Raw genomic sequence first — 22,231 nt, forward strand, 5'->3', positions numbered from 1 at the left:
AGAGATCATTCTGTCGTTTTTGAGATTGCATCCAAGTACTGCATTTCAGACTCTTTTGTTGACCATGATGACTACCCCATTTCTTCTAAGGGATTCCTGCCCACAGTAGTAGATATAATGGTCATCTGAGTTAAATTTACCCATTCCAGTCCATTTTAGTTTGCTTATTTCTAGAATGACAACGTTCACTCTTGCCATCTCCTGTTTGACCATTTCCAATTTGCTGTGATTCATGGACCTAACTTTTCAGGTTCCTATGCAATATTGCTCTTTACAGCATCGGAACTTGCTTCTATCACCAATCACATCCACAACTGGGTGTTGTTTTTGCTTCCTCCTTCCCTTCATTCTTTCTGGAGTTATTTCTCCATTGATCTACAGTAGCATATTGGGCACCTACTGACCTGGGAAGGTCATCTTTCAATGTCCTCTCTTTTTGCCTTTTCATACTGTTCATGGGGTTCTCAAGGCAAGAATACTGAAGTGGTTTGCCATTCCCTTCTCCAGTGGACCACATTCTGTCAGAACTCTCCACCGTGACCTGTCTATCTTGGGTGGCCCCACACAGCATGGCTTAGTTTCATTGAGTTAGACAATGCTGTGGTCTGTGTGATCAGATTGGCTAGTTGTCTGTGACTGTGGTTTCAGTCTGTCTGCCCTCCAATGCTCTCTCTCAGCACCTACCATAATTCTAACCTGTCCTTTTTTCTATAGACCAGTTAGGCTCAATGTAGTAATTAGTTCATTTGCCATATCCAGCTGACTCAGCTTCTACCAATACTGCTCTCCCTGGATTCCTAGACTATGCCACGGTTCAGAAGAACCTGTTCAGTCTGAAGCTTGACTTGCTCTTTCTGAAGCACTGGTCTCTTTTTGGTGTAGGGGAAAGATGAGAAAAAAAAAAGGCAAAGATTCAATACAATGAATCAATGCTTTTGAAACTAACTCTTGGCAATTGGAAATAACTTTCAGTAACATGAAATAAATTCTCATTTGTCTTCGATCAATTTTTATCAATATTGTTAAATAAAAGGACTAGTATTGAAGAATCCACTCATTAAAAAAAAAAAAATCACTTCAGAGAGGACTTTCAATGTGCTTTATAGTAATTAGGCTATAAAACATAATAAAAAAACCACTCAAGGGGCCTAAAGTCTAGTGGTATGTATAAATGTAAACAGGTCATTTAACGAAATACAGAAAATCTTAACACCAAGGTACTTACAAAGAACTTTGAAAACATTAAGGGCTACTTGATTTGTCTTAACAATCAGGAAAGAATTTGCTCAAGGACTTTGCCTGTGAGATTGACGTATAAGATGTTTGAGAAAAAGTTAACAAGACAAGGAATTCTAAGAAATGGTGAGAAAATGGAAAGGTAGAGCAAAGTAACAGAGTAGCAGCACAATGCATAAAATATGCATATATTTATGTACAGGGGGGTTCACAGATGATGACTTAAATTCACTCATAGCCGCCACAGAGTGTTCAAGCTTTGGATATAGTTAAAGACAAGGGATTAAAATGTTTAAGCAGAAGACTGTTTTTGTCTACTGAATAGAGAAAGAACTTAATGGCTACAAAATTGCTAACAAGTAGAACATTATAAAGAAGATAGAAATAATTTAAATGAAAAAAAATTTCAAATGCAGACATTTTGGTATCTTTGAACTCACCTTACAAATTGCATACAAAATCAATATCGGTAACATCAAAAGTTCTAAAATAAATATTTAATTTACTGAATTTGACAAATTAAAATTTGTTTCTACTTTTTCAGTTCAACTAGAAAATTACACAATTCTAGTAAATGTTAGTAAGCACTTTTAAAAGTTAATAGTTTATATAATTAAATTAACTTAAATATTTTAAAATACATTTAAAAATACATTAAATTTTAAGTGCCAATAAGCAAAGCCTTCCCACGCATAAATTTAATAAATTAAACATATCAATATGTTTAATATTATGCTTTCTGAACATGCCAGTGATATTCAAAATTTATGGTTCTATTTTATCTTTATATATAAAATGTGAAGTTTGAACCTGTAACTCAATAATACTTTAAATTTGATTTCTAGTAGTTACTTATTTGATATTATATTATGCTTGAATCTCTTACAGATGCTAAATGATGAAAACAAAATACATACAGATAATTCCTGAATGAATATTTTATTTAAAATGTTACTATAAAGATCACTACTTATAGTTAACTTTAAATTCCATAGTCTTAAAGACAGTAAGCCACTGAGAAAATTACCTTACAATCCCAAATAATGTATTTTAACTCTCAAAATTGAGTTAAGGGCCATTGTCTTACTGGAGTAAAATTGTTATAGTCCAGAAAATTTGATTAGGGTACAAAATTTGAAACTGCAGGAATCCACAGAGATATTTTAAGGATTAGAAGAGTCAAGTTGAACCTTATTTTATAGAACCAACAGAAGCTGACAGCACAGCCTTTACCAGTATAGAAGTCTCATAGCTCAAGTTCTCTGTGCATACATTGTAAGTAGCTTCAGTCATGTCTCGTAGAGACCCTATGGACTGTAGCCTGAAGGCTCCTCTGTTCATTGGATTCTTCAGGCAAGAATACTGGAGTGAGTTGGTATGCCCTCCTTCAGGGCATCTCCCCAACCCAGAGCTCGAACCAGCATCTCTCATGTCTCCCATGTTGGCCATCAGGATCTCTCCCACTACTTCCACTTGGAAAGTTCCCTGGACTCAGCTATAAACATCTGTGACTCTCAAGTGTTCTCTGAAATTCCTTATAAAGGTTTATTATCACTGATTTGAGTTTCAACTATTCTGAATTATGCTGCATTCTTCCTATCTACAAGAATATGATACATTATCAAATTCTGCCTATTTATCATACTTGGACATAAAGAATGTTCTTAGATCATTCCTATAAAAAGAGTCTGATCCAGGAAAGAGGAAGTGAGAGAAATTAGTAGATGATTTCTGAGCTTCCCAGGTGGCATTAGTGGTAAGGAACCTGCCTATTCCTGCAGGAAACATGAGACATGGGTTTGATCTCTGGGTTGGGAAGATTCTATCTTTTTTAAAAAATAAAATCTACAGAGGGAGGTCCAAGAGGGAGGGGATATATGAACATACCTATCTATTCCACTTTGTTGTACAGCAGAAACTAACAGAGTGTTGTAAGGCAATTATACTCCAATAAAAAGATACAATCTACAGTCCTAATGGTTCATGTTTCAGAAACAATGGAGTACCATTTACTGTGAAGGTGAATAAAGGCGAAAAAACATATTTTGATGATTTCCACTTTGTGTATTTCTAGTTTTCAGTTCAGTTCAGTCACTCAGTCATGCACAACTCTTTGTGACCCCATGGACTGGAGCACATCAGGCATCCCTGTCCATCAGCAACACCTAGAATTTACTCAAACTCATTTCCAGTGAGATGCTGATGCCATCCAACCATCTCATCCTCTGACATCCCCTTCTCCTCGGGCCTTCAATCTTTCCCAGCATCAGGGTCTTTTCCAATGAGTCAGTTCTTCCCATCAGGTCGCTAAAGTATTGGAGTTTCTGATTCAACGTCAGTCCTTCCAATGAATTCAGGACTGATTTCCTTCATGATGGACTGGTTGGATCTCCTTGCAGTCCAAGGGACTCTCAAAGCATCAATTCTTCGGTGCTCTGTTTTCTTTATAGATCAGTTCTCACAGTCAAGGAAGACTACTGGAAAAATCACAGCTTTGACTAGAAGGACATTTGTTGACAAAGTAATGACTCTGCATTTTAATATGCCATCTAGGTTGGTCATAACTTTTCTCCCAAGGAGCAAACAACTTTTAATTTCATGGCTGTAGTCACCATCTGCAGCGATTTTGGAACCCCCCAAAATAAAGTCTCTCACAGTTTCTATTGTTTCCCCACCTTTTTGCCATGAAGTGATGGTAATCCAAGTCTATGCTCTGACCAGTAATGCTGAAGATGCTGAAGTTGAATGGTTCTGTGAAGACCTACAAGACCTTTTAGAACTAACATACAAAAAAGATTTCCTTTTCCTTATAGGGGACTGTAATGCAAAAGTAGGAAGTCAAGAAACACCTGGAGTAACAGGCAAATTTGGTCGTGGAGTACAGAATGAAGGAGGGCGAAGGCTGAGAGAGATTTGCCAAGAGAACATGCTGGTCATAGCAAACACCCTCTTCCAACAACACAAGAGAAGATTATACACATGAACATCACTAGATGGCCACCACTGAAATCAGATTGATTATATTCTTTACAGCCAAAGATGGAGAAGCTCTATACAGTCAGCAAAAACAAGACCAAGAACTGACTGTGGCTCAGGTCATGAACTCCTTATTGCCAAATTCAGACATAAGTTGAAGAATGCAGGGAAAATCACTAGACCATTCAGGCATGACCTAAATCAAGTCCCTTATGATTATACAGTGGAAGTGAAAAATAGATATAAGGGACTAGATCTGATAGGCAGAGTGCATGATAAACTATGGATGAAGATTCATGACACTGTACAGGAGACAGAGATCAACACCATCCCCAACAAAAAGAAATTCTAAAAAGCACAATGGCTGTCTGAGGAGGCCTTACAAATAGCTGTGAAAAGAAGAGAAGCAAAGTGCAAAGGAGAGAAGGAAAGATATACCCATTTGAATTTTGAGTTTAAGCTTCTTTGATATTTTCATTGTGGATATTTAAGGTACTTTTGACACTGGAAATTTGATTTTGAAGCACTAACTTAGTTCTAAATATATTTTGTAGTGCTTTGAATTTGAAGTTATATGTTTTTAGGCTAGTTTGAAAGGTAAAGTCTGAGTACATATACATATCAATTGCTTTCCATTGGCTAAAATGAACAAGGAGATTGACATATGCCAAGAATGGACTGTTGGACAATACTAAGTTTTAAAGGGAAATATCTAAAAAGCTATGAAGTAGACACATAGAATCAAATAGATGAGGACACTCCATAGAATTACTATTCAGCTGGAGATAATACCTCTGAGACAGGGACAGTGGAGAGGACAAGCAAATATTTTCACTACAGCAATGGTTACAAATGAGCACCTCTAAACACAAGGGTGCTTTTGTTAAGATGCACTACTTTCTTTCAATCTGAGTCGGATCTAGATTTGTTAGTAGGAGGTAAGATAAGCATGTCAATGAATTCACTATTACCCTTTTATGAAATTAAATTAGCAAAACCCTTAACCAGACAATAAGGAATCCTTTTCAAATTGTACTGCTAAACTATGAAGTAATGTCATGTTCTCATCTCTTGTTAATTGAAAACTGAAGAAGCCCAGCTCTGGGCTTGATACAATATCATTAAAATGATCATTTTTTCATTGTTTTTAATATGATATGTAGAATTTGATTCCATGAAATAGTTTAGATAATCTGCTTTCTAAGCATCATTTCTTTTAATAAACAATATCAATGCGGTTCATTATATTTACTTTTTTGTCTTGGCTAATACAAGCCTAAGAACTAAATTTTGATTTCTAGTGTTTCTGCAGTTTTCCTCAGGCAGTTATTTCCTGTTATCATTTTGCTCTTCTTTTCAATTTTTAAATCCTGTATCGTTTTTATGATCCTCAGCTTATTTGACATGGACTTTATTATGACCCTTCTATGTGTTTAAATAAAGTTTTTATAAAAATTCTCATACAAATATTTTAGAGATAAACACATGAGTTTAATTGCAAGGTCATAGGTCTTGACCTTAAAAGGAACGAAAGAGACAGCTATTTTATTAGCGAAATGTGTTTCTTCAGGAATACTAGAAAATGCAAGAACAAGCGAACTACAGTGGACCATAGGCAAGTCTGGGGAACAACACAGATTGGGCTTGCTTTTATAGAGGAAAGGAGGAAGGAAACTGTGGAGGCTGTGGCTGTACTTTGACTACAATAGAGAAGTAGCTTGCTGGTCGTTCAGAAGGGAATCTTTCTTCCTGCCAGGATCTTTATGCTGCCACGAGTGATTATGAGTGAGAGCTCCCTCTTCAGGGCTTCCTGACTCATAAAGTAGTTACACACTTCACTCCTGAAAAATGAAGGGCTTCCTCGCTGGTTCCGTGGTAAAGAATCCACCTGCCATTGAAGGCACAGGTTCGATCCCTGGTCTGGGACGATCCTACATGCCAAGGAGCAACTAAGCCCGCGTGCCACGGCTACTAAGTCTGGTGCTCCAAAGCTCAGGGATCGCAACTACTGACCCCGCATGCTGCAACTGTTGAAGCCCCCCCCCGCACTCCCTTGAGCCCCTACTCTGAATCAAGAGAAGCCGCACCAAAGAGGAGCCCACGCACTGCAACTAGAGAGTAGCCCCCACTCACTGCACCTACAGGAAAGCACCACAGCAAGGAAGATCCAGCAATGCCAATAAGCAAATAAATAAAATTACGATTAAAACAATGAAGAGGAAAGTCAATTTATCAATGATAAAAATAAAAATTGTACTGTTTACCCCAGTTCCAAGCAGCTCCTTCCTCCACACCCTCACCAAAATTTAGTGTTGTCAATCCTATACAATTTTAACTATTCTACGAATGTGGAGTTGAATCTATTGCATCCCCTGCTGATTGATGACGATTAATAATGTTGAATACATTCTCACATACTTCAAGGCCTTTGCATAATTTCTTCTGTGGGGTGTCTGTTCAAGTCTTTTCCCAATACCTTAATGGTTAAAATGTCTTTTTTATTGCCGATTTGAAGAATTTACTTATATAAATTGACTACAAGACTTATCTACACTTATGAATATATATTTTCTTCCAGTACCTTTAAAGCACTGGCCTATATTCAGACTAGAAGGGAAGTGAAAAGCAAAGGAGAAAAGGAAAGATATTTCCATTTGAGTGCAGAGTTCCAAAGAATAGCAAGGAGAGATAAGAAAGCCCTCCTCGGCTTTCCTCAATGCAAAGAAATAGAAGAAAACAATAGAATGAGAAAGACTAGAAATCTCTTCAAGAAAATTAGAGGTACCAAGGGAACATTTCATTCAAAGATGGGCTCAAAAAAGGACAGAAGGTGTATGGACCTAGCAGAAGCAGAAGATATAAAGAAGAGGTGGCAAGAATGCATAGAACTGTACCAAAAAGATCTTCATGACCCAGATAATCACGATGGTGTGATCACTCATCTAGAGCCAGACACCCTGGAATGTGAAGTCAAGTGGACCTTGGGAAGCATCACTATGAGCAAAGCTAGTGGAGGGGATGGAATTCCAGTTGAGCTATTTCAAATCCTGAAAGATGATGTTGTGGAAGTGCTGCACTCAACATGCCACCAAATTTGGAAAACTCAGCAGTGGCCACAGGACTGGAAAAGGTCAGTTTTCATTCCAATTCCAAAGAAAGACAATGCCAAAAAATGCTCAAAGTTGAAAGTGAAAGTTAAGTCGCTCAGTCGTGTCTGATATTTTGCGACCCTGTGGACTGTAGCCCACCAGGCTCCTCCATCCATGGTATTCTCCAGGCAAAAATGCTGGAGTGGATTGCCATTTGCTCCTCCAGGGGATCTTCCCGACCCAGGGATCAAACCCAGGTCTCCCGCATTGCAGGCAGGCGCTTTACCCTCTGAGACACCTGGGAAGCAACTACTGCCCAAATGCACTCATTTCACACATTAGTAAAGAAATGCTTAAAATTCTCCAAGCCAGGCTTCAGCAATACGTGAACCGTGAGCTTCCAGAAGTTCAAGCTGGTTTTAGAAAATTCAGAGAAACCAGAGATCAAGTTGCCAACATCCAATGGATCATCGAAAAAGCAAGAGAGTTCCAGAAAAACATCTATTTCTGCTTTCTTGACTATGCCAAAACCTTTGACTGTGTGGATCATAATAAACTCTGGAAAATTCTGAAAGAGATGGGAATAACAGACTACCTGACCTGCCTCTTCAGAAACCTGTATGCAGGTCAGGAAGTAACAGTTAGAAGTGGACATGGAACAACAGAGTTGTTCCAAATAGGAAAAGGAGTACCTCAAGGCTGTATATTGTCATCCTGCTTATTTAACTTACATGCAGAGTACATCATGAGAAACACTGGGCTGGAAGAAGCACAAGCTGGAATCAAGACTGCCAGGAGAAATATCAATAACCTCAGATATGCAGATGACACCACCCTTATGGCAGAAAGCGAAGAAGAACTAAAGAGCCTCTTGATGAAAGTGAAAGAGGAGAGTGAAAAAGTTGGCTTAAAGCTCAAGATTCGGAAAACTAAGATCATGGCATCTGGTCCCATCACTTCATGGCAAATAGATGGTGAAACAGTGGAAATAGTGGAAACAGTGGCTGACTTTATTTTTTTGGTCTCCAAAATCACTGCAGATATTGATTGGAGTCATGAAATTAAAAGACACTTACTCCTGGAAGGAAGTTTATGACCAACCTAGACAGCATATTAAAAAGCAGAGACATTACTTTGCCAACAAAGGTCCGTCTAGTCAAGGCTGTGGTTTTTCCAGTGGTCATGTATGGATATGAGAGTTGGACTGTTAAGAAAAATGAGTGCCGAAGAATTGATGCTTTTGAACTATGGTGTTGGATAAGACTCTTGAGAGTCCCTTGGACTGCCAGGAGATCCAACCAGTCCATCCTAAAGGGATCAGTCCTGGTGTTCATTGGTAGGACTGATTATGAAGCCGAAACTCCAATCCTTTGGTCACTTGATGTGAAGAGCTGACTCATTTGAAAAGACCCTGATGGTGGGAAAGATAGAGGGCAGGGAGAGAAGGGGACAACAGAGGATGAGATGGTTGGATGGCATCACCAACTCAATGGACATGTGTTTGAGTAAACTCTGGAAGTTGGTGAAGGACAGGGAGGCCTGGCGTGCTGCAGTTCATGGGGTCACAAAGAGTCGGACACAACTGAGCGACTGAACTGAACTGACTAATTTCAACTATAAACTTAGACTACAAATCTTTTTGCATTTATTTGTGTATGATTTATGATACTGTTTGAAGCTTTTTTCTATATAGCCTGTTTTAACAGCATAGTTTTATTTTTAAAGGAATCCTATGATCATATATGCATTAAACTGAGGCACATTAAAATTTTCAAGAGTTTATTTGAGCATACATTGACTGGAATTGGCAATGTCAAACCAAAGGTGGTTAAGAGACAGGCAAGTTTTTAATAAAAAAGATGCAGAAAGCAAAGCATAGAGATTATTTGGCTATAGCTTAAGCAGTCGTCTTCTTTGGGAAAACCTGGTTAGCCGTCTGTGATTGATGATTCTTAAGTTTCTTTATCTAGGGTTTGAGTTCATCAACTCTGGTTTGGGTTTTGGCTTGCTTACATAGACTACAAAGGTATTAGAGCCACCTCAGTCTAATGGCCTCCTTGGTTAAATACTGTAACAGTCTCTAATATTTCACTTTAATCTAGTTTCTTATTCTCATGTAGTTAATACTACTATAGCACAGTAACAAGTCCTGAATTCAGGCCTGTGAGTCCTCCAGTTTTGTACTGTTTCTCAAGATCATTTTGCCTAGGCTTCCTGCATTGTTTTCTCAACAAATTTTAGAATCAACTTTTGATTTGTAGAAAATAGCTTGTTGACATATTGATTGGTGTTGCATTATGCTATGGATCTATCTGAAGACAATAAATATTAAAAACATGTTGTCTTCAACTATTAAAAATGGTACTTTGCTTTATATATTTTGAATTTTTATGTCCAATGTTTTAGAAAATTTAGTGTGAGATTTGTACATATTATTTGTTAAATTCCTCCTTATTATTATGTACTTTGATTTTTTTGTAAATCAAGTTTTCATTTAGGGCTTCCCTGGTGTCTGAGTGGTGGGGAGTCTGCCTACCAATTCGAGGGACATGGGTTTGATCCCTAGGCTGGGAAGATCCCCCTTGCTGAGGAGCAACTGGGCTCATGTACAACAACTACCGAGCCTGTGATCTGGAGCCCAGGAGCTGCAACTATTGAGCCCACGCACCACAATTACTGAAGCCTTTGTGCTCTAGAGCCCATTATCCACAACAGGAGAGGCCAAAGCAATGAGACAGCCACACATGGCAACTGGAAAGTAGCCCTAGCTCGACATGACTAGAGAAAAGCCCCCCACGGTAGTGAAGACTCAGAACAGTCATAATAAACAAGTAAATTTTTAAAAACTTATTTGATTTTTCCAATTTTGGGTGGCAATTATTCAGAAATTAGGTAGATTTTTGTAAATATGTTGACCTTGTATCTTATGAGTTTTTAAATCTAATTTGCAAATTTCATTCATCTGAAATTTCTTGAAATTTTTTCTATGACCCAACATATTATCTATCTTGTTGAATATTTTCTGTAGGTGTTGGGTACAGTGTTTAGCAAAGGTTGGTCAATAAACAGTGGATCATTTTTGTTTGACTCTTGTATATCCTTGGTGATTATTTAGTTTTCTTATTCTATTAATCACTGAGACAATGGTGGTAAATTTCTCTGATGTCAAGTTTGTTTGTTTGTTTGTTTTTCTTCCTTTACTACCATGTGATTTTGTTTCATTTATTTTGAAGCTCTCTGTCTGGATGAATTCATGTTAGAATGCTTATGATTCTTTTAGAAAAAAATTCATTTACCACAATGAAATTTCACTTCTAAATGATAACTAGCACTCCTTGTCTTGACATCTATGTTGCTCAATATGAATATAATCATTCAAATTTTTCTGTTCTTAATGATTGCATGGTATATCTTTTCTCACTTTTTAACTTTCAATCCTCCTGTGTCTCCATACTTAAAAGTACACCTCTTGTAAACAGCATACATACAGCCTATATTTTAACTGTAAAGTAATTATTGAGTTATTCAAATTCACAGCCACCTCTTGCTGTTTATTTTCTATGAGTCTTGTCTCTTTATATTCCTTTTCTTCCTTTGGCTTTTAAAAAGTCCCTTTTGTGGTATCTGAATAGATAATTAGGTAGACGGACATACAGAAATAGATATAATCATCTATATATTTCAAGACTTTGAATCTCTTTTGATTGCTTTTAATGGTAGCTCTAAAGATTACAGTATGTGTTCTTAAAACAAAAAAATCTCAAATTCTAGAGAAAGACAGCAGTGTAATGCTTTATATGGCCCATTCAATAAGGGATGAAAAAAAGGGGGAGTCATAAAAGGTAGAGAGGAATAAAACTCTCCTATTTACAAATTATATAATTATACACCTAGAAAATGATTAAGGAATCTAAATAAAGGTTACAAATTTAGTGATAAACATGTTCTGTTACTGCCCTATGCTTTATATTAAGCATGAAGTGAAGTGAAAGTTGCCCAGTGGTGTCCAACTCTTTGCAACCCCATGGATTTCCATAAAGTCCATGGAATTCTCCAGGCCAGAATACTGGAATAGCCATTTCCTTCTCTAGTGGATTTTCCCAACCCAGGGATTGAACCTAGGTCTCCAGCATTGCAGGCGGATTTTTTGCCAGCTGAACCACCAGGGAAGCCTTACTAAACATGGTAACTTATAAACAGTATTCATTTGTCTTCCTTTGAAAGCATTGAGTTTTGTCCTGCTGGACAGTTAAATTACAGCTGAATAACTTTTATCTCTAAGGCTGTCTCTAAGGCTTGACTTTATTTTTAGAGCAGGTTTATTTCTTTTCTAACTTCAGTCATAGTGTGCAGAATTTTATTGTCATTTCTCTTAAGCAAGAGCTTTTTCTAGAGGCTTAGAAGAATTTCTTAAATGCTTAATAAGTTCTGTCCCTTCTGTATGATCTCAAATTCCAGCATTTTTGGAAATGTCTGACCATTCCATTTCTAAATCTCCCAGCAGCTGCTCTGTAATGGGTTGTGAAGTCTTGCACTAAGTGTATAAAAAGACCAGCAGGGAAATCCATACAGAACTTCATCTCCTAACCCTACTTAGCTCCATCCTTTCCAGCACCCTGACCTATAATTCTAGAAAATTATGCAACCCTAAAAGATAATTTTTGCCTTCACAACTCCGTGAGACCACTGTGATCTGCTAGGGTTTGACCTTATGGTGACAGAGCACCAGCTAAGCATGCATCTCACCTCACTTTTTCTAGTTTCCCAATAAGCACAAGTTGAAGATGGATGACTCCAAAACAACAATTCTATGTGAGAAAAGTCATATAATCCTGTGTTAATTAATGAATGAGTACCCAATGGTTAGGCTTCCCAGGTGGCACTAGTGGTAAAGAACTTATCTGCTAATGCAGGAGATGTAGAGATGTGTGTTCAACCCCTGGGTCAGGAAGATCCCGTCGAGGAGGGCACAGCAACCCACTCCAGTATTCTTGCCTGGAGATCCCACGGACAGAGAAGCCTGATGGGCTACAGTCCATAGGGTCACAAAGAGTTGGACACAACTGAAGTGACTTAGCACACATGCACCTATTGTTTACATCATTGTTTAAACTGTTTTCAGACATCCACGTCAAGTGTGTGACTGCTGGATAATCAAGATCCACCTTAACATGTCATCCAGTGACAGATACCAGAATCGAAGGCATAACAGCTTTAGGATAAGAGCAGTCAGTCTCTTATAAGGGCTTCATCTAGGGCTCTCTCTTTAAGATGTTTAAGCAGTTTAGAGCAGTTCTGTAGCCACTAATGGAAAGCAGATTTCTTAAAATATTCCAGTTCCAGGGGGGATTGGAATATTCATTAGTAGACCCTAAATTGAGTTTGTCCTTGTACTGGATCCACAGAGCTTTTAAGGTGAAGTCAGAATATCAGTGCATAAAGTTAGCCCTGGACATCTCCCAGCTAAATATCATGATTGATTTTCAACAACAGAACTGATTCTAGGCTACATCTGCAAATGGAGACAATATTCTCAATATATTGTTAAATTTTAGTCAAAGTATCTTGGTATTTAATATAATAAAATTATCCTGAAGATGTAAGAAAATGATGTATGGCATCTGGATTAGTGTATGCACTGAATGAATTCTTTCAAAATATATTTATGGTTAAAGTTCCAAACTGGAAAATAAATATTACAGGCCATTATTTCACACATGTATTTTGATTATATTTTTAAAATAGCTTTATTTAAATTATGAAGGTTATATTTAAATATGCTTCTCAAATTTAGATCTTAAGTACTTAATTTAGCACAAAATAAGCTTCTGATGTATTATTTCACAGACAAATTATATTAATGATGCTATATTTAAGGTTGAAATTATTTTGCATGGAAGTCATTTTGGGCCTTACAATATTTTATTTCTATATAAATGGATGTCAGAAATACATTTTATATATAGATTGATATTATTATTACCTCATAATGACAAAAAATCTGTGTGGGTACAAGAAAATGTACTTGGTACAAGAAAATGGTTAATTTTTTCAAATGTGTAACTAACAATCACATCTAATTTGTAAATATACTTTTATCCTGCGATTTTTTTTAATTTTAGGGAGTTTTCAATGTTCATTTCAAAAGACATCATTACCTAAAATCAGCCTTAAAAATGAACTTTTTCCCATTTTGACTTCTTACAAAATGCTTTCTTAATTTAACAGTCATAGGTCATTTTTTTTTCTTACCAAAATACTGATTACATAATGAAATATTCAAAAACACTAAAAATGTATAATCTAAATGCTATAAAATGGTCTATGTGAAAAGGTAAATTTATAGACAAATATAGAGCAGTTTGGGCTTCCTAGGTGGTGCTAGAGAAAAAACCCACCTGCCAATGCAGGAGACTTAAGAGATGCGGGTTCAATCCCTGGGTTGAGAATATCCCTTGGATGTGGGTTTGGCAACCGACTCCAGTGTTCTTGCCTGGAGAATCCCATGGACAGAGGAGCCTGGTGGGCTACAGCCCACAGGGTTGCATAGAGTTGGACATGACTGAAATGACTTAGCATGCATGCATGCACATAGAGCTGGTTAACTTTCCCAAATGTTATGAAAATCATGGGTAGAGCAGAACATGGTGCAAATAGCTCAAAAGGAGGAAAAATAAAATAAGACTGTCAACATAAAGCAAAATGAAAGATGATGCGCTGCTTTTATATTTTCAGGTACAGTATTACAGAATGCTTTCAGATTTACAGAAGATATGTATGTTCCTACTGCTCTCTATCATGCTTTAATATATTCCTCAATGAACCATAATGAAATAGAATCATTACAAATAAAAATCAATGAGTTTTATTCTTAAGATACTACATTCCTTCTTAATTAAGGCACTGACCAGGAAAACTTTCATAAAATGATGTAAGACACTACAGTGTAAGTTATATCTTACATATTCATTATTCCTTCACTTACCCTTTTATTCATTCAATATAAAAAAGTTTAGCTGTGCCTCAACTTGTACTCATAACCTTACAGAAGAGTTATAAGGATATGGTCTTTACCTTTTGATGTAAAGCTTATGATGATTCATTACCTGCCAAATTAATTTTTTCCATAGTCATTTATTGTCATCAAGTTTCTGTCATGTGGCAGGTTAGTCCTGTCACGGCAATTGCTGCATCCTCTGTATATCGACTGCTCGGTGACAAGAAATACATTTTCTCAAGGTCATACTTTCTCAAGTATCTCCTAGATACTTAAAACAATGTCACTACACAGTGAGTATTTCTACACAAAGACATCATAGGTTTGTTTTAAAACATTTTAATAAAACGGGCAGCTAGAAAACTAAGTCTTAATACTCATAGTTATAACTGGTTTTTGCTTACTATGTTCCTTTGAGTCCCATTTATAATGGAACCATAATGTGGCCTGATGTAACAAGTTCATGTCTCTGGGGCATGATTATAATGAAAACCATTCAGGCTTTGAGTGTCCTGGCTGTGCTTTCCACTTCAGTGAGGCAGGGTTGTAGAGGGTCACCTCAAAATACAGACTCAGTAGTGACCTCTTTGAATCCTTTATTCCTTCCAACATATATCTTCTCTACCTACATCAAAAAGCAACTATTTTCTATTTCATGCGCTACCCTGTACCAGAAACGTGATCAACAGAAAGTGTAATGGTGGTGAATGCAAACTGAGAAATAAATATGGAAAATAAGATTATCATTTAAGCTGGAAGAAAGGGAACTGATGATGATGACTAGTTGTGGTTGCTGAATATAATGTAACTAATAATCAAGAGAAGAAATAGTAACTGGGAAATACCATTACTCTAAACTGACAAAGGGCCATAGTTCTTAAAGTGACATTTGAAAAGAGTGACATTCTCCACTTCATTTTTTGTTTAAAGCGGTCAGTTGATTAGAACATATATTAAAAGAAAGACTGTGTACAGAGTTTGCAATTTGAACAACAAACAGCTTGGCTGAAGTTGTAACATTAGTCATTCATTTCCTATGGGAGACACTCCCATCACAAGAGAAAGCAAACAGAAATAATAATGCCATTAATTGCTATTCTGTAATTTATAGTCTTGTAAAGCACTGTTTTTATGGACCGTATTGTGTCCCCCACTACAATTCATATGTTGAAGCCCTAAGCCTGTATATGACTATATTAGAAGACAGGATCTATAAGAGGTTCATAAATGTTAATGAGATCCTAAGGATGAGACCTTAATACAATAAGACTGGTGCTCTTATAAGAAGAGGGATGCTGCAGTCCATGGGGTTGCAAAGAGTCAGACAAAACTGAGCAACTAAACAACAATAAGATGAGGAAGAGAACCAGAGAGCTCTCTGACGTGCTCAGAAGAAAGACCACTTGAGTACACAGTGACAAGAGGCTATCTACAAAGCCAAAAAGAGAAGTCTCATCAAATACTAAGTCTGATAGCAATATGAGTGTGGACTTGCAGCCTCCAGAACCGTGAGGAAATATATTTCTGCTGTCTAAGCCATCCAGCCTGTGAAATTTTGTTTTGTTGTTTTTCAGTTGCTCAGTTGTGTCCGACTCAGCGATCCCATGAACTGCAGCACGCCAGGCATCCCTGTCATTCACTGTCTCCCGGAGTTTACTCAAACTCATGTCCATTGAGTCGGTGATGCCATCCAACCATCTCATCCTCTATCTCCCTCTTCTCCTCCTGTCCTCAATCTTTCCCAGCACCAGGGTCTTTTACAATGAGTCAATTATTTGCATCAGGTGGCCAAAGTATTGGAGCTTCAGCTTCATCATCAGTCCTTCCAATAAGTATTCAGGGTTGAGTTCCTTTAGGATGGACTGGTTTGAGCTCCTTGCAGTCCAGGGTAATTTCAAGAGGAAATGCACTTGTGCTGTCTAAGCCATTCAGCCTATGAAACTTTGTTATAGTAGCTCAATCTAATATAGCTGTCGTATTTATTTTTAGTTGCCATAATAAAAAAGCAAAATGGTTAGCTCTTATTGTTATCCCGATACTGGAGGTAAAGAAATTAGGGATCAGAAAACCTGAGTGATTTGCCTCAAGTTACCTAGGTAGTAAGTAATGGGTTTATGGTTAAAGATTCATTCCTTTTTATGTAAAGAATTTTTATATTTCATCAATTGGCCCAGTAAACCACCATGAATGGAAAAAAGAAAGCCCCTCTGGGTGACTTAACAGTAGCATTTTCTCACGCAAGAGAAAATAAATATTTTTAAAGTAATTTTTTTCTAGAAATTAGAGGAAAATAAAAATATCAAAATACGGTTTTAATATAATCTACCACTATCTTAAAAATCTAAAGCAGGCAACGAAAACTGCCTGAAGTAATCACCTTAAGAATTTGAACCTTATTTACTTCAATGTTTGCAAACATTGTAAAGGCTTTTTTGAAGCAATTCTCTAAACATGATTCACCCATTTTGACCTGCCAAAGACTAACATATAAAATAAATTTCTTTTAACATCTCCACAGTTTCTGAAACATATTTTCATATTGATTCATAAATCTAAGAGCTATCTGTATCAGTTCTAGTGTCATCTGAATTCTCTTTTTAGAATGCTTCACTTTGCATTTTTCCACACCTGGTTACTTACTGGGGGAATACTGTGCTTTTAAAATTCATGTTGGCAACACTTATATCTAATTAACCTCCATATGCTGAAGAGACACCTAACAAATTATATGGATATGTATCTTTATAGGGAATACAATTTCTCATAACTACACCCCCATGAGTCCTATTTTTGAAGAAATCACTCAGTATAAGTAGAAGAGTAGTTAGGACAGAAAGTGTTTTAAAGAGCACACTTCTGTTTCCATAGTAACTATAACCTCACCAGGCTCAATCTGGAGTTTATATGGAAGCAATATCATTCTGACATTGATTTCTTCCAATTTGATTTTCTTTAAAAATAAAGAAAACCATCACAGAACAAATTAATGAGAAAAATAGATTACCTTATTGTATTTTTCAACTTTAGCCCCCAAATGAGAAGTTATTTTACATATTAAACCAACAAAACAAGTGATATATAATGTTAACATCCAGTCCATCCCTCACTAATGGTACAGATCCCTGAGTCCTTACATTTAAAAGATTTCAGTTTAAGATAGGAATTTAATTTCAATGGTGACATGGGAAAAATATTAATCATGATATAGGGAAGTTATTGATGTGTCCAATGTACAATCTCATAAGCACCCAAATGAGATATAAAACAACGCTGAATGCAGGTAAATTCATCTTAAAAACACTATTTTCATTGCTATGTTTCAAATCCTTTGATGCTTAGTAAATCTTGGCTTGATTGTGTAGTATGTATTTGACTGTATTTAACAAACCAACAATACAAAATAATGAATTCAAAACTAATGTCCTAGGAGACTGCTGGGATTAAAGACCTCATTTGCAAAGGTGGGACAATCATATGTAAAGTAAAAGCAGAAATAACTTTTTTTTTTGCAACTCTGAGAAAAAAAATATTTAGTGTTAAGATACATTTGTAATACAAAGCATAATAATTCTAAATAGCTATTTCTAGTAACTTTGAATAGGGCAAAAAATAAAAGAACCTAGAAAATGTTTCCATTTTTTCATATAATAATTTACTGCACTTTAAAATATAGTTTTCTTATCTGAATTATAATTATACAACATCATGATTCTTTTGATCAGAACTGTGAAAAATGCAACCATCCATTTTCACACTCAGAAGGCTTGGTAATAGCATGCAAGTTCATGCAGTTAATCTGTGATAAATACTTTGGCATATGCTAGAAATTCTAAAAGAATAATTTATATCAGGCACAACATCTGTTTAAAAAAGGAGACTTGCTAATCAAATTTCATTTACTCTTCCTGTGCTCATTTTTCAGGATGGTGATGGGATGAACACCAGGCACTGCACGGAAGTGCCATCTGCGTGACAAAAATCACATCTTGGCCAGAATTCAGACACGCAACTTTGGTTTTTATTCCCAGAAACTTTCTGGCACAAAACCATTAATGGCAGGTGGGTATAAATTATGTGGGCATCTGAAGAGAAAGGTTTTTCTTTAGTACAGTTACAGTATTAGGTGTGAATGAAGATTAGACTTTTCTTATAAAGCTTTTCTTGTAAAGCTTAAGCCCTTTAAAGTTTTTGTTTGTTTGTTTGTTTGTTTTAAAGCCCAAACTTTTCCTTTAAAGTTTAGGCAATATCCAACTATATACCTATAGCAACCACTGTATATTTTTGTGTAAAACAAAAATAAAAAAGAAATTTGAAATAATTTATGTTCTTCCTAGAGTTGCACGCTTACCGAGGAAAGTAACTTTTTAAGTATTTAAGGTCTGTCACAGACCTTATTAGACAGTAGACATTCAACAATTATGTGTGGCTGGAATTTGTATGACTGAATCATGGGACAGCAGTATGCCCTGAAAGGGGGCCATTTATGTTAACTTTTGTATCCTATGTATTTATTCTTCAGGCACAGATTAAGCAGTTAATACATTCCCACTTGATGGACAGAGAGTTCTATGTGTCACCCTGACACCAATTTTCATGGCAGAAAAATATAATTCCACAGCATCAAACATTTTCTTTTACTTACTATTTTCTGTAGTCTCTACAAAATAAATATCAAGAAAATTGACGTATCCCCTACAGGAGAATGATGTAAAAGAAAAACAAGTAGAATTTAGATTCAGACTCTGCTTATCTTGAAATACTTGCTTGATTTCAGGTGAAAGAGAAAACAGTTGTATATCTCAAAGGAAAGTTATTCAATGAGGTGACTTATCTTTTTATTAAAAACGGCACTGTAATGTACTATATAAATAAAGAGCTCATTGGGCATAGATTGTTAAATTCCTTCAAAAATGCCTAAGGCCATGTAAAAGAAGGTAAACGATATTGCTCTATAGAACCATAATTGCTACAGGCTGTTGTTTTCCCTCTGAAGATTGCTGACATGTAAATGGACTGACTTTTTCCTGAAGAATTTAATATCATCAGATTCTAGAGATCATAGAGGCTAGTTTTGTTTTTTTTCCCCCACGAGTTATGCTTTCAAGTATGTACTTAGATAGCATTTAAAAAGTTAGTTGTGGAAACACTCAATGTAAAAAAAAAAAAAAAATGAGGAACATTTGAGAAACTGCCACAAAAATAGTCTAAGGAAACAGGTAAAGTAAATGTCAGATGGTATCTGAGATGGGATCCTGGAACAGAAAAATGATATAGGTAAAATTCAAGGAAATCTAAATAAACTATGGACCCTAGTTCATACTAAGGTATTATATTTTGTTCATTAAGTATAGCAAACATACCATACTAATGCAAAACATTAATAGTAGGGGAAATTGGATGTGGAGTAAATGGAAATTCTCTATATGATCTTCTCAATAGTTCTGTAAATGTAAAGCTGTTTTAAGAAAAAGTCCATTAAAATCAATGAAAACAAAGTACATTAGACACACATCTTTCTTTTCTCCACTAGTTCAATATAATTCCATCTGGTATTGACCAAGTCCTTAACTCCATTGGATGTTTCTAATATTTAGCATATTTGTGTTTTGATTGTATAAATGTAATGTATGAGTGTTTCCCCTTTCTCTGATTTTGTCAGGATATTTCTTCCCAGATACTACAGTCCTAACTCTTAAAAAAAAATATACAGTATCATAAAATGATTACAGGTTATCAGTTTCACTCCACTCCCATACACACAAACACAATTGGACATTTCTGTAAATAATAAGATTAGTTAAAGAGGGCTTACAAGCCACTAAGGGAAGTGAGTTACTAGTAATTCTACAATAATAAAGAGCAACATTCATGGTTACCAAATGCATACACATGCGTGAACACACACACATTAAATTAATGCTTAAAATTGCTTAAATTACCAAAAAGGACTCCATCTTAATTCAACAAGTTAAAAAAATGTTTCAAAGAAAAGTATGAGTTAATATGATAATCTGTGATTCCAAGTTAATATTTGAGTAGTATGGATCAGAAAATGAGTAATAAACTTCATATGAGAGAATCACCTATCAGGAGAATTATAGAGTTAAGAGCTGCTCTTAAGGAAGTTGTGTTACAATTAAGGAGAGATTGATTAGTATGATTTTGTGTCAGACTGAATGAATGTATGTTTATTCTTTCAAATGAGTAAAGCAGAGTACCAAAGTGATAAGGGAGGTCAGGGTGAAGGCAAGAGAAAAATTGGAATTCCACACCCATGAAATGCATTCTGGGTAAAGGTAGTAGCCGTGAGTATTGGTAGGTGAGGGATACGTGATCTAAAAAAGTTGGTAAGATCAGTACATTAAATTGTGATGGGACTAAATAATTATTGCTGAAAAAATACAGAAAGGTGGTGATTGGAAAGAGATTGCTGAAATTTTATATTTGAATTTGTAGATTATTGTCCAGATTTCTGATTTCTAATTGCCAATTCTCAGTCAGTATGGCCCATATAAGGGAGAAACAGAAGCAGAGAAAATCTTCCTCAGTCAATGATGATTTTAAGTTGTTTTGGTAATGGAGTTTCCCTTTAGGTAGCTAAGCATGAAAATATACAATTCACTACTTAAGCTTTGGGTGAAGGCATATTTTTTTTTGTTATTAATTTATTCCTGTCAGAGTTATTCTAGGCAACTCTGAGAATTTCTGGGGAGACTCTGTTCTCTGTAAACTGAGGATAGGCTACCTGTAAATAACAACATCTAATAATTGCATGAAGAGCAGAGATCAACACCATGAAGGGTGGCCTGAGGACTGGAAAATGAACTGGAATTAAGAAATATCACTTAGAGTGATAAGTGATCACTGTAGAGTGATCTGTAGACTGTAAAGTGTATAGTGAAAGACTGTAGAGTGATGGATGGTGAACAAACAGATATAAGAGCATCTCATGCCAAAGGAAAAGGAAACCAAGGAATATTAAGACACGGCTATGGTTTTGGCCTCACTGGAGGAAATTGGTAAATTATTATCGGTTTCAGTAGCATGAGTGAGCACCAGCTATAATTTCTTCAGGTTCTACTCTAAGCATCATCGTGTACAGATGACAAGTAGGGTGAGAAAACACGAAGATAAATTGACATTAAAACTACTTACAGCTGAAATGAAGTCTAGAGGCAAAGATTCTAAAGGCTCCTGAATCTGAGACTCCTCGGTAAGAAGGTGATGCTTGTGCTGAATCTTAAACAGATAACATATATTTACCTGGCAAAGAGGACTGCAACATGGTATTCCAGATGGAAGTAACATGTGTAAAGTGTAAATTTTTGTCAGTAAAAGCAGAAGGTGTTCTGTATAACACTTGTGCAGTGGGTATTTTATGCACCTGTCGAAACACGTGGTGCTACACATCATGAAGAGTGAACTTCAATACAGGCGTAACTTTCACTTGCACACGCAAGCTAGTATACACAAGAAGGATAAACAAGGTCCTACTGTGTAGCCAAGGAATTGTATTCAATATCCTGTGATAAACCATAATGAGAAGGAATATGAAAAGGAATATATATATATATATATATATGGTAACTGAATTACTCTGCCATACAGCACAAATTAAGACAACATTGAGAATCAACTATACTTCAATAAAATATTGAAAATAGAGGCAAGCCTTGGAGATATTCTGAGATATGTGGGTTCACTTCTAGACCACCACAACAAAGCAAATATCACACTAAATCAAGTTGCACAATGTTTTGTTCTGTATATAAAAGTTATACTTACACTATGCTGTAATCTAGATTACAGTATAATATAATGGGACTATGTATTCCCATTACAGTAGGAATTCCCCGGCAGTTCAGTTGGTAAAGAATCTGTCTGCAGTGCAGGAGACCTGGATTCGATCCCTGGTTTGGGAAGATCCCCTGGA

The sequence above is a fragment of the Cervus elaphus genome, chromosome 31 (genome assembly GCF_910594005.1).
Source record: "Cervus elaphus chromosome 31, mCerEla1.1, whole genome shotgun sequence".
NCBI lineage: Eukaryota > Metazoa > Chordata > Mammalia > Artiodactyla > Cervidae > Cervus > Cervus elaphus.